The following is a 16,819-nucleotide window of genomic DNA, read 5'->3' on the forward strand; positions in this document are numbered from 1 at the left end:
GCTCCTCCGCTCCTCCGCTTTGGGCCCTGGTACTCCTGAACTGCTTGCCATAAGCGAATCAGGCTCCAGGCCCTGGTACTCCCAATCCGCGGGACTCAGGCGAAATGTGGGCCGGGCTTCCGCTCTCCTCCGCTCCTCCGCTCCTCCGCACCTGGCCCTGGTACTCCTGAGCTGCTGGACATCATTAAATCACGCTTCTGGCCCTGGTACTCGCTTTCCGCGTGACTCAGGCGAATTGTCGGCCGGATTCCGCTCTCCTCCGCTCATCCGCTCCTCCGCTCGACCGCTTAAACGTTCTTGTGCTAATCCGCTCCTCCGCACCTCCGCTCCGGGCCCTGGTACTCCTGAACATCTAGACATAAGCGAATCAGGCTCCAGGCCCTGGTACTCCCTTTCCGCGGGACTTAGGCGAATATTCGGCCGGGCTTACGCTCACCTCCGCTCCACCGCTCATCCGCTCATCCGCTCATCCGCTCCTCCGCTCCTCCGCTCCTCCGCTCTGGGCCCTGGTACTCCTGAACTGCTTGCCATAAGCGAATCAGGCTCCAGGCCCTGGTACTCCCAATCCGCGGGACTTAGGCGAATTGTCGGCCGGGCTTCCGCTCTCCTCCGCTTCTCCTCTCATCCGCTCCGCCGCTCGTCCGCTTCGGGCCCTGGTACTCCGGACCGCTTGACATAAGTGTATCAGGCTCCAAGCCCTGGTACTCCCAATCCGCGGGACATAGGGGAAATGTGGGCCGGCCTTCCGCTCTCCTCCGCTCCTCCGCTCCTCCGCTCCTCCGCTCCTCCGCTCATCCGCTCATCCGCTCATCCGCTCATCCGCTCCTGCGCTCCTCCGCTCCTCCGCTCCTGGCCCTGGTACTCCTGAACTGCTGGACATAAGCGACTCAGGTTCTAGGCCCTGGTACTCCCTTTCCGCGGGACTCAGGCGAATTGCCGGCCGGGCTTCCGCTCTCCTCCGCTCATCCGCTCCTCCGCTCCACCGCTTAAACGTTATTTTGCTCATCCGCTCCTCCGCTCCTCCGCTCCTGGCCCTGGTACTCCTGAACTGCTGGACATAAGCGAATCAGGCTCCAGGACTTGGTACTCCCTCTACGCGGGACTCAGGCGAATTGCCGACCGGGCTTCCGCTCACCTCAGCTCATCCGCTCCTCCGCTCCTCCGCTCCTCCGCTCCTCCGCTCCTCCGCTCCTGGGCCCGGTTCTCCTGAACTGCTTGCCATAAGCAAATCAGGCTCCAGGCCCTGGTACTCCCTTTCCGCGGGACTCAGGCGAGATGTCGGCCGGCTTCCGCTCTCCTCAGCTCATCCGCTTATCCGCTCCTCCGCTCCTCCGCTCCTCCGCTCCTCCGTTTCTCCGCTCCGGCCCTGGTACTCCTGAACTGCTGGACATAGCGAATCAGGCCCTGGTACTCCCTGGTACTCCCTCTCCGCGGGACTTAGGCGAATTGTTGGCCGGGCTTCCGCTCTCCTCCGCTCCTCCGCTCCTCCGCTCCTCCGCTCCTCCGCTCTGGGCCCGGTTCTCCTGAACTGCTTGCCATAAGCGAATCAGGCTCCAGGCCCTGGTACTCCCTTTCCGCGGGACTCAGGCGAGATGTCGGCCGGATTCCGCTCTCCTCCGCTCGTCCGCCCCTCCGCTCCACCGCTTAAACGTTCTTCTGCTCATCCGCTCCTCCGCTCCTCCGCTCCTGGCCCTGGTACTCCCCCTAACTGCTGGACATAAGCGAATCAGGCTCCAGGCCCTGGTACTCCCTCTCCGCTGGACTAAGGCGAATTGTCGGCCGGGCTTCCGCTCTCCTCCGCTCCTCCGCTCCTCCGCTCCTCCGCTCCTCCGCTCCTCTGCTCCTCCGCTCTGGGCCCTGGTACTCCTGAACTGCTTGCCATAAGCGAATCAGGCTCCAGGCCCTGGTACTCCCAATCCGCGGGACTCAGGCGAAATGTGGGCCGGGCTTCCGCTCTCCTCCGCACCTCCACTCCTCCACTCATCCGCCCCTCCGCTCCTCCGCTCCTCCGCTCCTCCGCTCCTCCGCTCCTCCGCTCCTCCGCTCCGCCGCTCTGGGCCCTGGTACTCCTGAACTGCTTGCCATAAGCGAATCAGGCTCCAGGCCCTGGTACTCCCAATCCGCGGGACTCAGGCGAAATGTGGGCCGGTCTTCCGCTCTCCTCCCCACCTCCGCTCCTCCACTCATCCGCCCCTCCGCTCCTCCGCACCTCGGCCTGGTACTCCTGAATTGCTGAACAGCATTAAATCACGCTTCTGGCCCTGGTACTCCCTTTCCGCGGGACTCAGGCGAATTGTCGGCCGGATTCCGCTCTCCTCCGCTCATCCGCTCCTCCGCTCCACCGCTTAAACGTTATTTTGCTCATCCGCTCCTCCGCTCCTCCGCTCCTGGCCCTGGTACTCCTGAACTGCTGGACATAAGCGAATCAGGCTCCAGGACCTGGTACTCCCTCTCCGCGGGACTAAGGCGAATTGCCGACCGGGCTTCCGCTCTCCTCAGCTCATCCGCTTATCCGCTCCTCCGCTCCTCCGCTCCTCCGCTCCTCCGCTCCTCCGCTCCTCCGCTTCTCAACTCCTCTGCTCCTCCGCTATGGGCCCTGGTGCCCCCGATCCTCCGAACTCAGGCGAATAGCGTGACGTGCTTCTGCTCTCCTATAAGCCCCTACACACTTCAAACACGGCTGTTATCACCCTGTTACTGCATTACAATGACACCCATTTGCTTTTGATCTCAGTGTCTGCCACCGTACGGAAAAAGCGGGGGGGACGGGAGACATAAGGGCATTCGTTCTGTATGTAATCAGAAGTTAATAGTGTTAACGGTTCGCGAGAATTTTTTAATGCTAGACAAAAAAGAAAATTAAAAGGAAATAATTAAATAAATAGATAGAAAAATAAAATTAAAAACTAAAAAAAAAAATTGTAAGGGGAATATAACATGTAATTAAGTTGGCCGTTCACAAGGAATCTCAGACATCAAACTGTTTTTAATTGAACATAAATAGTACACACAAATATACAAATGTACAAATAAACATGGCAAGGTAGAACTGAATGTCAATGAAACAACCAGGGATGAGGAAGCAACGGACATAAGGACATTTGTTCTGTATGGAATCAGAAGTTAATAGTGTTAACGGTTTGTGAGAAATTTACAATGCTAGACAAAAAAAGAAATTAAAATGAAATAATTAAATCAATAGATAGACTAATAAAAAATTAAAACGAAAAAAAGATTGCAAGGGGAGTACAACATGTAATTAAGTTGGCGACTCACAAGGAATCTCAGATATCAAACTGTATATTTTTTGTTGATTATATATAAACATATACAAAACAAACATATATTGTTTGTTGTTGTTTATTTTTGGGATATGTTGAGGAATATTTGTTGGAAAGGAGTCACAATCGCTTTTTGACAATGTCGAAGTGTATAGGTGGCGATAGAATTTCAAGATTTCTGTGGAAATTATAGCCTCATCTGTAATTTCCTTGTTATTAAGACGGTCTTCCGCTTTGCTCCGCTCCTCCGCTCCTCCGCTCCTCCGCTGCGGAACCAGGTACTACCGATCCGCCAGACTCAGGTGAATTGCGGACAGGGCTTTTGCTGTCCTCCGCTTCTCCGCTTTGGGCCCTGGAACTCCCGAACCGCTGAACATAAGCGAATCACGGTCCGGGCTTCTGCCCTCCTCCGCTCCTCACCTCATCCGCTCCAGGCCCTGGTACTCCCTGTCCGCGGGAACACCCCCCCCCCCCCCCCCCACCCACCAAAACAAACTCTCACACACAGATAAACACACGCACACACACACACACACACACACACACACACACACACACACACACACACACACACACACAGACAAACACACAAACACACACACACACACCTGAACTCATCATAGCTGTGCTAATAGCATTGGCCAAAACGTATCCACAACAAAACAAACATTAGCTCATCCACTCATTCACATATGTGTGTGCCTAGAGGTACGGGAGCTCCAGTCATACGTCCGGGTGATCTATGTCCGAAGAAGGCTCACATTGGCCGGTCTAAGGGGTTCTTCTGCCCCCAAGCTTCCCCGCCTCTGAGAGGAGAAAAATTACCTCCGCTTCTCAGCTCCACCGCTCCTCCTGTATGGGCTCTGGTACTCCCCCCCCCCACCTAAACAAACTCTCACACATACACACACAAACACACTCACACACACACAAAAACACACAAACACACACACACACACACACACATACACACACACCTTAACTCATCATAGCTGTGCTAATAGCATTAGCCGAAACGCATCCACAACCAAACAAACATTAGCTCATCCACTCATTCACATGTGTGTGCCCAATGGTCCGAGAGCTCCAATCATACGTCCGGGGGATCTATGTCCGGAGTATGCTCACATTAGCCAGTCTAAGGGGTTCTTCTGCCCCCAAACTTCCCCGCCTCTGAGAGGAGAAACATTACCTCCGCTCCTCCGCTTCTCAGCTCCATCGCTCCTCCGCTTTGGGCCCTGGAATTCCCGAACCGCTGGACATAAGCGAATCACGGGCCAGGCTTCTGCCCTCCTCCGCTCCTCAGCTCATCCGCTCGAGGCCCCGGTACTCCCTGTCCGCGACCCCCCCCCACCTAAACAAATTCACACTCACACACACGCACACACACACACACACAGACACACACACACACACACACACACAAACACACCTTAACTCATCATAGCTGTGCTAATAGCATTAGCCGAAACGCATCCACAACCAAACTGTTGCGTTTAAGTTCGCAGCTTCTTCGTTTTCCATGTTTCGGAAGGAATTCACAAGTTTGCCTTGTTTGAATCGTCTTTTATTTTCTTCTTCACAGCTCCGGGAATCAACATCGGTTAGCCATGGGACATGTACAGTACAGAGTGAGGGAAAAATTCCCGCCAGCACCGCTATACCAAAAAAAAAAACACTGACGTAGAAGTTAACGTCAAGTTAGCTGAACAGTCGCGAAAAACTAAAACAAGTCCCAAACCTTGTCATAAAGTGCCATGCATTTCCTGAGAGTAGATACAAATACAACATATGTATACTAGAATGTAAACTCAAATAAAACTAATGAGATCACCTATTTCAACACCCCCTCTTGATCTCAACATCCAAAAAAAAACTTTGGACATTTGAATTTCCAAAGAACCACTTTTTGAATTTTTCTATTGTTACCTTTGTCATGAGTTTGTCAAGATGTCTGCCAACATGTCCTCTGATGGACAATAGATAAGATTTATTTAACCCTCACTGAGTGCTTCACGAATGAAATGATATTTTACATCAATGTGTTTTGACCTTTGTCTGTTTACAGGATTCTTACTCAGTGCGATGGCCCCCTGATTGTCTCCGTAGATTGTTGTGCAACTGTACATTTTGTTGTCCATACCGTTTAACAGTTGAGACAGGTACATGTTTTCTTGTGCGGTGGTGGCTCGGCCGATGTATTCAGCCTCACATGTTGACAGGGCCACTGTGGGCTGTTTCCTTGACTTCCATGCAATGGCTGGGCCTTGTTTTGTTAAACTGAAACAGTAGCCTGTAGTGCTACGTCTGTCTTCTACAGATGATGCCCAGTCTGAATCACTGTAAGCTATCAGGTTCAAATCCTCCTTATTTGTCTTGAAACTTAGTTCATAATCAGCTGTCCCCTTCAAAAACCTCAGAACATGTTTTGGAGCTACTTTATTTTTTACTTTTGCCATTACCAGATTCTGTGATAGTTTGCTCACTATCCAGCTGATATCAGGTCTGGTGCAAGTCATGGCATAAATAAGACTGCCTACAATCTCACGATATTCTTTGGGGTCGACAGGTTCACTTTGCTCATTTTCATCAGCTACAGGGATGCCCTCTAATTTTTGCTCACTTGGAGTAGATCTTGCTTTACATTCTGACATTCCAAATCTCTCTAGCATTTTTAGGATGTACTTTGTCTGGTTCATTTTGATTTCATCCCCCTTTTGTTCAAATTGTATGCCCAAAAAATATGATAGTTTCCCCAGGTCTTTCATGTTGAACTTGAATTTCATGTTCTGTTTAAATGTGCTGAGTGCATCATTGCTGCTTGCTGCAATAATTAAATCATCTACCCAAATTATTACAATGATTGTGTCACCATTTTCCGTCTGTTTTCTGTACACACAGTGGTCAGAGAGATTTCTCACAAAGTTGTCCTGTTCTAAATGGTCATTAAGGAGTTCATACCAGTTTCTTCCTGATTGTTTCAGGCCATAAAGAGATTTCTTTAATCTATACACTAGTTTCTCTCCTGTTTCTGACATCATTTCAAACCCTTCTGGTTGTTCCAAGAAAATCTCCTCATGTATAGGAGCATGTAAATATGCCGTCTTAACATCCATTTGATGGACAATGAGGTTATTTTGTACGGCTATCTGCATTAGTGCCCGCACTGATGTAATGTTAGCTGTCGGTGCAAAAGTTCCATAGTAGTCTATGGCTTCTGTTTGATTGTAACCCTTAGCTACATATCTGGCCTTAAATATTTGTCCTCCTTCAGCATTTTCTTTAAGGGCAAATACCCATTTTCCTCCAATTACTTTTCTCCCTTCAGGTAAAGTTGTCAGTTCAAATGTGTCATTCTATTTAATCGAGTCAATCTCTTCCCTCATGGCACAATTCCACCCGGGTGCCAGTGGTGACTTCAGTGCTTCACTATAATTCTGTGGGACTCCGCACACAGTCCTGTAACAGTAATCAATAGTTGTATGATTTTTATCATTGTTAATATAGTCTGTCTGATCATCCTCTAAATACCTTGGAACGACCCTTTTTCGTCTAGGATAGCGACTGGTTTGATTATATCTGGGTTTTATGTCTGACCTCGTCTCTTTTTCATTTTGGACATTTTCTGCTGTTTCTTCGTCATGTGACACATCTGCGTTAGTACTCTCATCCTCATTTTGTATATGGTTGTCTGTTTTATTTTCACTTTGTGACACAGCAATACTGGTTTCATCTGTAGATTCTGTGCCTTCATATCCCTGGATTTCTGTCTCATAATCATCAGTTTGTGTTTGTTGTTCAATTCTTCCCTTTTTGATCAATTTCACCAGTCTCTGTTTTGCCACTTTTTCTGTAAGTGGATTATAGACCAGGTATGAAGGGCTTTTCTTACTGTATCCCACAAATATTCCTCTTTCACATCTGGGATCTAATTTCTTAGTGTCATGTTTGTATGCAGAACACTCAGTTCCGAATATCCACATTTTTGAGAGATTTGGCTTTCTCCCTGTTAACATGAAGTATGGGGTATTTTCGAGTCTGTCATTGTAACATCTATTTCGAATATGGGCAGCGGTCTGGACAGCATAAGGCCACAAAACCTTTGGTAATCCTTTTTCTATTAGCATACACCTTGCCATTTCAAAAAGGGTCCTCCATTATCTTTCTGCTGTCCCATTTTGATGGGGAGAGTATGGGGATGATGTTTCATGTCTTATGCCTTTCTCCCTTAGAAGAGATTGAAAAGCATTTCCTGTGAATTCAGTCCCGTTGTCTGACCTGATACATTTGACACGACCATACGCTGCACTGTCAGCAAGGAACTTCTCTGTTGCTAATGTAGCTTCACTCTTGTATTTGAGAAAATATACAAATACTGCCCCTGAATAATCATCTGTGAATGAAATTACATACTTATGCCCTTCTTGACCAGCTGGTTCAATCGGGCCTGATAAGTCAGCGTGTACCATTTTTAGGGGTGCATCAGCTTTTGCATCAGCTTGCCTGTTTCTGCTATTTGTGAATTTTCCCTCTGTGCATACGTTACAGTCTACCTTGGTCTGACCTGTAATCTTCATACCCTCGACTAAGTTTGGTCATTTTAATACATCTTTTACATTGCAGTGTCCCATAATCTCATGCCATGTTTTGACATCACAAGTTAAGTTTACTCTATCTCTGGACATCATGTCATTTACTGTATCATCATAAAGTTGTTGATAATTTACCGTTCTTATGTAGTAGAGTCTGTCACATTCCTCAATGCTGAAAATTTTTCCTTCTTTGGTTATGAGTCTGTTCTCTCCTTCTTTGAATATCACGCTGGCTCCATCAGCTGTGGCTGCCTTCACCGATATGAAGTCCTGAGGATATGATGGGATGAATAAGGCTCCCCTTAAGGTTACCAGGACAGGTTTTCCTTCAATGTCCTGGAGTAACACTTCTGCATCACCTCTTTTTAGTGCCACTTTGTTTCTTCTGGTCCCGTCTGCTAGCTCCATGTAATGTTTGTTTGGGTTGAAAAACTCATCAAATCTTATGAATTTGTCTTCTTGTGTTATGATGTGTGATGTAGCGCCACAGTCTACCATCAGTCCATTTTTTCTGATATTTTCCGGAGGGACTTTTTGACTGACCTTGAATACAAAAGTTTGCTCATCTTCCTTATCTTTGTCTTGGATGTCTGTGTTTTGTTTGACCGAGTCTTCTTTGGGCTTGGATTTTCTTCTGCATGTCTCATCGGTGTGGGTTGTGCTTCTGTGATAGCTGCACCATTTTGGCCCTGATTTTTGGTGACAAGCTTTTGCCATATGGCCACGGTTTCCACATCCATAGCAGATCACCGTTGACATGTCCACTTTCATGACATTGTCTGATTTGGTTTTGCTGTCAAACTTTTCAGTCTCTTCATAACTTCTTAGTTTACTCTTGAACTGAATAAACGTCATTTCTTCACTGCTCTGAGTTACGTGAATGACGAAGGGCTTGTACGGTTCTGGAAGCCCTTTCATAACCATAGCGATCATCAGCTCATCACTTATCACCTGTTTTGTGTTTCTCAGAGCGGTGACTGCCTTTTCTGCTCTGATAATGTAATCTGTTATTGTTTCGTCGGGTTCCTTCATAAGTGAGCATAGTTCGCTGTACAGGGAAATAATTCTGGGCTTACCCTGGCTGGCGTAATGATCCCGTAATATTTTCAAAGCTTTTCGACCGTCATCTGCGGCTTCCCTCATTACCAATGATAGACTTTTATCATCGAGGAACTGGATAAGCTCAGCGTAGCATTCTGCATTTTTATCTGGGTCGGGCTCAACAGTTGAAAGTATTGTCTCTTTCAAACCTTCGAGTCGCATGTGTCCCAGAAACTTTACTTCCCAAAGCTCGTAGTTGTTTTCGTCTCCATCGAAAACCAAACGTTGCCATCTTCCTCCTTTTGTTCGTTGCCTGGGCCCATAACCTGTTGCGTTTAAGTTTGCAGCTTCTTCGTTTTCCATGTTTCGGAAGGAATTCACAAGTTTGCCTTGTTTGAATCGTCTTTTATTTTCTTCTTCACAGCTCCGGGAATCAACATCGGTTAGCCATGGGACATGTACAGTACAGAGTGAGGGAAAAATTCCCGCCAGCACCGCTATACCAAAAAAAGAACACTGACGTAGAAGTTAACGTCAAGTTAGCTGAACAGTCGCGAAAAACTAAAACAAGTCCCAAACCTTGTCATAAAGTGCCATACATTTCCTGAGAGTAGATACAAATAAAACATATGTATACTAGAATGTAAACTCAAATAAAACTAATGAGATCACCTATCTCAACAGTCCTTATGTCCTTTGCTTCCTCATGCCTGGTTGTTTCATTGACATTCAGTTCTACCTTGCCATGTTTATTTGTACATTTGTATATTTGTGTGTACTATTTATGTTCAATTAAAAAAAAAAAAAAAAAAAGAATGAGAGGCTGAGAAAATCTCCATGTCTCTCTCTCTCCCCCCCCCTTAATGCCCCCCCCCCCCCTCTTCCTCACGGCGGCCGACGCAATGTGATTCTCGCCGTTGCTGTGGAAGTAGGGTAAAGGATTCCCCGCGTCGGTGCGAGCGATGCGTTTCAAGGCGTATTGCATGTGTGTATGGAGGGGGGGGGTCTACAGGATACCGCAGGCCGGCAATGGTGCACCTTCTGCGGACATCGATCACCGAAACGTCGGCGTGGAGCTCCCGGAGCAGCCGGCGTGTACATGTGAATGAATGGAGGAGCTAATGTGTGTGTGGTGGTGGTGGTGGTGGGGGGGGGGGGCGTTTCGGCTCGACGGGAAAGAAACCAAATGTGTCACAAATGCAAAAGTTTGGTGCTGTGTGCTATGCATACAAGCACAACAAAAAGAAACTTGACTCAAGAGGTGAGAAGGGAGTTTTCATTGGATATGACAAAAATAGTCCAGCTTATTTTGTATATTATCCAAATAGTGAAAGAGTACTAAAACAGACTGCTAAAATTTGTGTCGAACCCATCTCCAGAGCAACAAACCCAGACAGAGATGAGCTCAGACCAGGATGATGATGATAATGATGATGATGATGATGATGATGATGATGATGATGATGATGATGATGATGATGATGATGATGATGATGATGATGATGATGATCAGTTAGACATTTAAAGAGGCAAGGAGTTCCCTCAATGCTGACAAGTGGATGAAATCTATGGACGAAGAGATGGAGTCATTGAGAGAGAAGAACACTTTTACCCTAACACAGCTACCCCAAGGCAAGTGTGCAGTGGGGGTGGGGGTGGGGGGTGGGGGGCGTATGCGCTAAAAAGAAATGAAGATGGCACAAACAAATATAAAGCTCGTTATGTTGCTAAGGGCTACAGTCAAAAGTATGGCACGGATTTCGAGGAAACATTTTCTCCAACAGCAAATATGACAAGTGTGAGGGTGTTTATGCAGAAATCAGTTCCGGAAAATTTGTTCTTACACCAAATGGATGTAAAGACAGCCTATCTTCATGCACCCATAGATTGTGAGCTCTGTGTAGAACAACCAGAAGGGTATGAAGTGACAAATAAAAAACAGAAGCTGGTGTGTAAACTTAAAAAGTCACTATACGTCCCTGAACACTATACGTCCCTGAACAAGCCGGTCGTCATTGGGATCTGATGCTCCATTCTTACTTGATTGACAATGACTTTATTCAGAATGAAGCAGATCATTGTGTTTATGTCAAAGAAAACCAAAATGACAAGGTCATCATCATAATATGGGTAGATGATTTAATCATAGCTGCGAGTGATGAGGAAGTAATGAAAGAGGTGAAAATCATGCTTACAGCTAGATTTAAAATGAAGGACATGGGCAAACTGATCAAAATCAATACCCAGAAAATATGTCAGTCAGAAGAGTGTGTTAAGATGTCACAAAGAAAATATGTGGAAAGGTACCCCTACAGTATTTTCCAACACAAGAGATGCCGGCACATGTTATGACAAAGCCTGCATCACAGTTTAAGTTGTTGAATTTTTCAAAGTTGTTGTTTGGGTCATGAGTATTTTATTTTGATGTAAATGGGCAAAGATACCAATAATATGAGAGCAAGTGGGGGCGTTGTTAACTGAGAAATATGCTCTCAATTATTTTCCGTTTTATTTCCAAGGGCCAGTCTCAACTTCCCAGTCAACAGGACCCCGCAGACCGGCCAAGGTGCACCTTCTTCGGACACGGATCCCCATGACGTCGGCGTGAAGCTCCGGGAGCACCAGACATGCACTTATGAATAAGCGGAGGAGTCAACTCCATAAGTCCTCCACTCAGGGCCTCGGTGTCACTGAATCGAGCAATTTGGTTTTTAATGTTTAAAAATCGGCTTAACATTGAGGTGGAAAACACAGCGGTATCGTTAAAATACAGTAACAGGGTGATAACATCCATGTAAGAAGTGGAGGGGGATTTATTGCACTCACGGCCCCACTCGTTTATTCCTCTCATACACAGCGGCCAGATCACCTGCTGGAGCTCCAAGCGCTGTGCACAGTCGGATGCCGCCATCTAGCGGACATAAAATGTAAGGAAGCGGAGGGAGAAAGCCATCCGGTGATCCCCAAGTAGCGGCGACGAACGAGTTTAGAGCCGTGGAGAAGATTTGCTTTGGGTAGATGATTTAATTATTGCAGCAGAGTGTTGCATGGTTTTCAGGGAGGAGTTGAGAAAGGGTCTGGGTGGTCAGGGAGAGCTTCCAGATGATTGGACAACAACAGCTAGTGTGATCAGGGAGACAGGTAGAAGAGTACTTGGTGTGTCATCTGGAAGGAAAGTAGATAAGGAGACTTGGTGGTGGAATGAGGAAGTGCAGGAGTGTATACAGAGAAAATGGTTAGCGAAGAAGAAGTGGGATACTGAGAGGACTGAAGAGAACAGACAGGAGTTCAGGGAGATGCGGCGAAAGGTAAAGATAGAGGTAGCAAAGGCAAAACAAAGGGCTTATGATGACTTGTATGCTCGGTTGGATAGTAAGGAGGCTGGAAATGATCTATACAAGTTGGCGAAACAGAGAGATAAAGATGGAAAGGATGTACAGCAGGTCCGGGTGATAAAGGACAGAGAGGGAAATGTATTGACAGATGCTAGAAGAGTGACAGGAAGATGGAAAGAGTACTTTGAAGAGCTGATGAATGTGGAAAATGAAAGAGAGGCAAGGGTAGAAGAGGTGATTATTGTAGACCACAAAGTAGCAAAAATGAGTAAAAGTGAAGTGAGGAAGGCATTGAAGAGGATGAAGAGTGGAAAAGCAGTTGGTCCTGATGATATACCTGTGGAGGTGTGGAAGTGTCTAGGAGAGGCAGCGGTAGATTTTCTGACTAGATTATTCAACAGGATCTTAGAGAGTGAGAAGATGCCTGAAGAATGGAGACAAAGTGTGATGGTGCCTATTTTTAAGAATAAAGGGGATGTGCAGAATTGTGGCAACTACAGAGGGATAAAGTTGATGAGCCATACTATGAAGTTATGGGAAAGAGTAGTGGAAACTAGACTGAGAGCAGAAATCAGCATTTGTGAACAGCAGTATGGCTTCATGCCTAGGAAGAGTACTACAGATGCAGTATTTGCGTTGAGAATGCTAATAGAAAAGTACAGAGAAGGCCAGAGGGAGCTGCATTGTGTTTTCGTAGACCTAGAAAAAGCATATGACAGGGTGCCAAGAGAGGAGCTCTGGTATTGTATGAGGAAGTCTGGAGTGGCAGAGAAGTATGTTAGACTGGTGCAGGACATGTATGCCAGCTGTGAGACACTGGTACGGTGTGCTGTAGGGGTAACCGGCCCCACTCGTTTATTCCTCTCATACACAGCAGCCAGATCACCTGCTGGAGCTCCAAGCGCTGTGCACAGTCGGATGCCGCCATCTAGCGGACATAAAATGTAACGAAGCGGAGGGAGAAAGCCATCCGGTGTTCCCCGAGTAGCGGCGACGAACGAGTTAAGAGCCGTGGAGAAGGTTTGCTTCCCCCCCACCCTCTCTTTCTAACTTCTTCTTCTTCTTCTTCTTCTTCTTCTTCTTCTTCTTCTTCTTCTTCTTCTACAGTTTCTAGTCCATACATCATCGCTGGTCTCACCACTGTCTTGTACACCTTTGTACACCTTGGAAATGGGCAGCCCCGTATCTGACCGTGTGACAAAGCCAAGCAGTGCAGACAATGTGAGACGATCAACTAGAACCAAAAAGAAGCCCAGTTACTTTAATGGTTATGTGACTAGTGCTATTGACGATGACCAAGTGTTCACTAACATTGACTACTGTTATAGACTGGCGTGTGGTGTCCCACAGACATTTAAAGAGGCAAGGAGTTCCCTCAATGCTGACAAGTGGATGAAATCTATGGACGACGAGATGGAGTCATTGAGAGAGAACAACACTTTGACCCTAACACAGCTACCCCAAGGCAAGTGTGCAGTGGGGGTGGGGGGGTGGGTGTATGCGCTAAAAAGAAATGAAGTTGGCACAAACAAATATAAAGCTCGTTATTTTGCTAAGGGCTACAGTCAAAAGTATGGCACGGATTTTGAGGAAACATTTTCTCCAACAGCAAATATGACAAGTGTGAGGGTGTTCATGCAGAAATCAGTTCAGGAAAATTTGGCAGGTCGTCATTGGAATCTGATGCTCCATTCTTACTTGATTGACAACGACTTTATTCAGAATGAAGCAGATCATTGTGTCTATGTCAAAGAAAACCAAAATGACAAAGTCATCATCATAATATGGGTAGATGATTTAATCATAGCTGCGAGTGATGAGGAAGTAATGAAAGAGGTGAAAATCATGCTTCCAGCTAGATTTAAAATGAAGGACTTGGGCAAAGTGATCAAAATCAATACCCAGAAAATATGTCAGTCAGAAGAGTGTGTTAAGATGTCACAAAGAAAATATGTGGAAAGGTAGCCCTACAGTATTGTCCAACACAAGAGATGCCGGCAGATGTTATGACAAAGCCTGCATCGCAGTTTAAGTTGTTGAATTTTTCAAAGTTGTTGTTTGGGTCATGAGTATTTTATTTTGATGTAAATGGGCAAAGATACCAATAATATGAGAGCAAGTGGGGGCGTTGTCAACTGAGAAATATGCTCTCAATTATTTTCCGTGTTATTTCGAAGGGCCAGCCTCAGCTTCCGGTCAACAGGACCCCGCAGACCGGCCAAGGTGCACCTTCTTCGGACACGGATCCCCGTGACGTCGGCGTGAAGCTCCGGGAGCACCAGACATGCACTTATGAATAAGCGAAGGAGTCAACTCCATAAGTCCTCCACTCAGGGCCTCGGTGTCACTGAATCGAGCAATTTGGTTTTTAATGTTTAAAAATCGGCTTAACATTGAGGTGGAAAACACAGCGGTATCGTTAAAATACAGTAACAGGGTGATAACATCCATGTAAGAAGTGGAGGGGGATTTATTGCACTCACGGCCCCACTCGTTTATTCCTCTCATACACAGCGGCCAGATCACCTGCTGGAGCTCCAAGCGCTGTACACAGTCGGATGCCGCCATCTAGCGGACATAAAATGTAAGGAAGCGGAGGGAGAAAGCCATCCGGTGATCCCCAAGTAGCGGCGACGAACGAGTTTAGAGCCGTGGAGAAGATTTGCTTTGGGTAGATTATTTAATTATTGCAGCAGAGTGTTGCATGGTTTTCAGGGAGGAGTTGAGAAAGGGTCTGGGTGGTCAGGGAGAGCTTCCAGATGATTGGACAACAACAGCTAGTGTGATCAGGGAGACAGGTAGAAGAGTACTTGGTGTGTCATCTGGAAGGAAAGTAGATAAGGAGACTTGGTGGTGGAATGAGGAAGTGCAGGAGTGTATACAGAGAAAATGGTTAGCGAAGAAGAAGTGGGATACTGAGAGGACTGAAGAGAACAGACAGGAGTTCAGGGAGATGCGGCGAAAGGTAAAGATAGAGGTAGCAAAGGCAAAACAAAGGGCTTATGATGACTTGTATGCTCGGTTGGATAGTAAGGAGGCTGAAAGTGATCTATACAAGTTGGCGAAACAGAGAGATAAAGATGGAAAGGATGTACAGCAGGTCCGGGTGATAAAGGACAGACAGGGAAATGTATTGACAGATGCTAGAAGAGTGACAGGAAGATGGAAAGAGTACTTTGAAGAGCTGATGAATGTGGAAAATGAAAGAGAGGCAAGGGTAGAAGAGGTGATTATTGTAGACCACAAAGTAGCAAAAATGAGTAAAAGTGAAGTGAGGAAGGCATTGAAGAGGATGAAGAGTGGAAAAGCAGTTGGTCCTGATGATATACCTGTGGAGGTGTGGAAGTGTCTAGGAGAGGCAGCGGTAGATTTTCCGACTAGATTATTCAACAGGATCTTAGAGAGTGAGAAGATGCCTGAAGAATGGAGACAAAGTGTGATGGTGCCTATTTTTAAGAATAAAGGGGATGTGCAGAATTGTGGCAACTACAGAGGGATAAAGTTGATGAGCCATACAATGAAGTTATGGGAAAGAGTAGTGGAAACTAGACTGAGAGCAGAAGTCAGCATTTGTGAACAGCAGTATGGCTTCATGCCTAGGAAGAGTACTACAGATGCAGTATTTGCGTTGAGAATGCTAATAGAAAAGTACAGAGAAGGCCAGAGGGAGCTGCATTGCGTTTTCGTCGACCTAGAAAAAGCATATGACAGGGTGCCAAGAGAGGAGCTCTGGTATTGTATGAGGAAGTCTGGAGTGGCAGAGAAGTATGTTAGACTGGTGCAGGACATGCATGCCAGCTGTGAGACACTGGTACGGTGTGCTGTAGGGGTAACCGAGAAGTTCAAGGTGGAGGTGGGACTCCATCAGGGATCAGCTCTGAGCCCCTTCTTGTTCGCAATGGTGATGGGTAGGCTGACAGATGAGGTTAGACAGGAATCCCCATGGACCATGATGTTTGCGGATGACATTGTGATCTGTAGTGAGAGCAGACAACAGGTAGAGGAAAATCTAGAGAGGTGGAGGTATGCTCTGGAAAGGAGTGGAATGAAAGTTAGTCACAGCAAGACAGAATATATGTGTGAGAACGAGAGGAACTCGGGTGGAGCGGTGAGGCTACAGGGAGTGGAGATCAAGAAGCTGGAGGATTTCAGGTACTTAGGGTCAACAGTCCAGAGCAACGGAGAGTGCGTAAAAGAGGTGAAGAGACGGGTCCAAGCAGGTTGGAATGGCTGGAGAAAAGTGTCAGGGGTACTATGTGATAGAAGACTATCGGCCAGAATAAAAGGAAAGGTGTACAAGACAGTGGTGAGACCAGCGATGATGTATGGACTAGAAACTGTTCCAATGACCAAAAGACAGCAGACAGAACTAGAGGTTGCAGAGATGAAGATGTTGAGGTTCTCTTACGGAGTGACCAGGATTGATAGGATCAGGAATGAGTATCAGAGGAACAGCACATGTTCGATGTTTTGGAGAGAAGGTCAGAGAAGCCAGACTGAGATGGTTCGGTCATGTACAGAGGAGGGATAGAGAATATATTGGTAGACGGATGCTGGAATTGGAGCTGCA

This window comes from Fistularia commersonii, chromosome 31, assembly GCF_037954325.1.
Source record: "Fistularia commersonii isolate RoL2024-O1a breed Wild chromosome 31, RoL_Fcom_v1.0, whole genome shotgun sequence".
NCBI classification, from domain to species: Eukaryota; Metazoa; Chordata; class Actinopteri; order Syngnathiformes; family Fistulariidae; genus Fistularia; species Fistularia commersonii.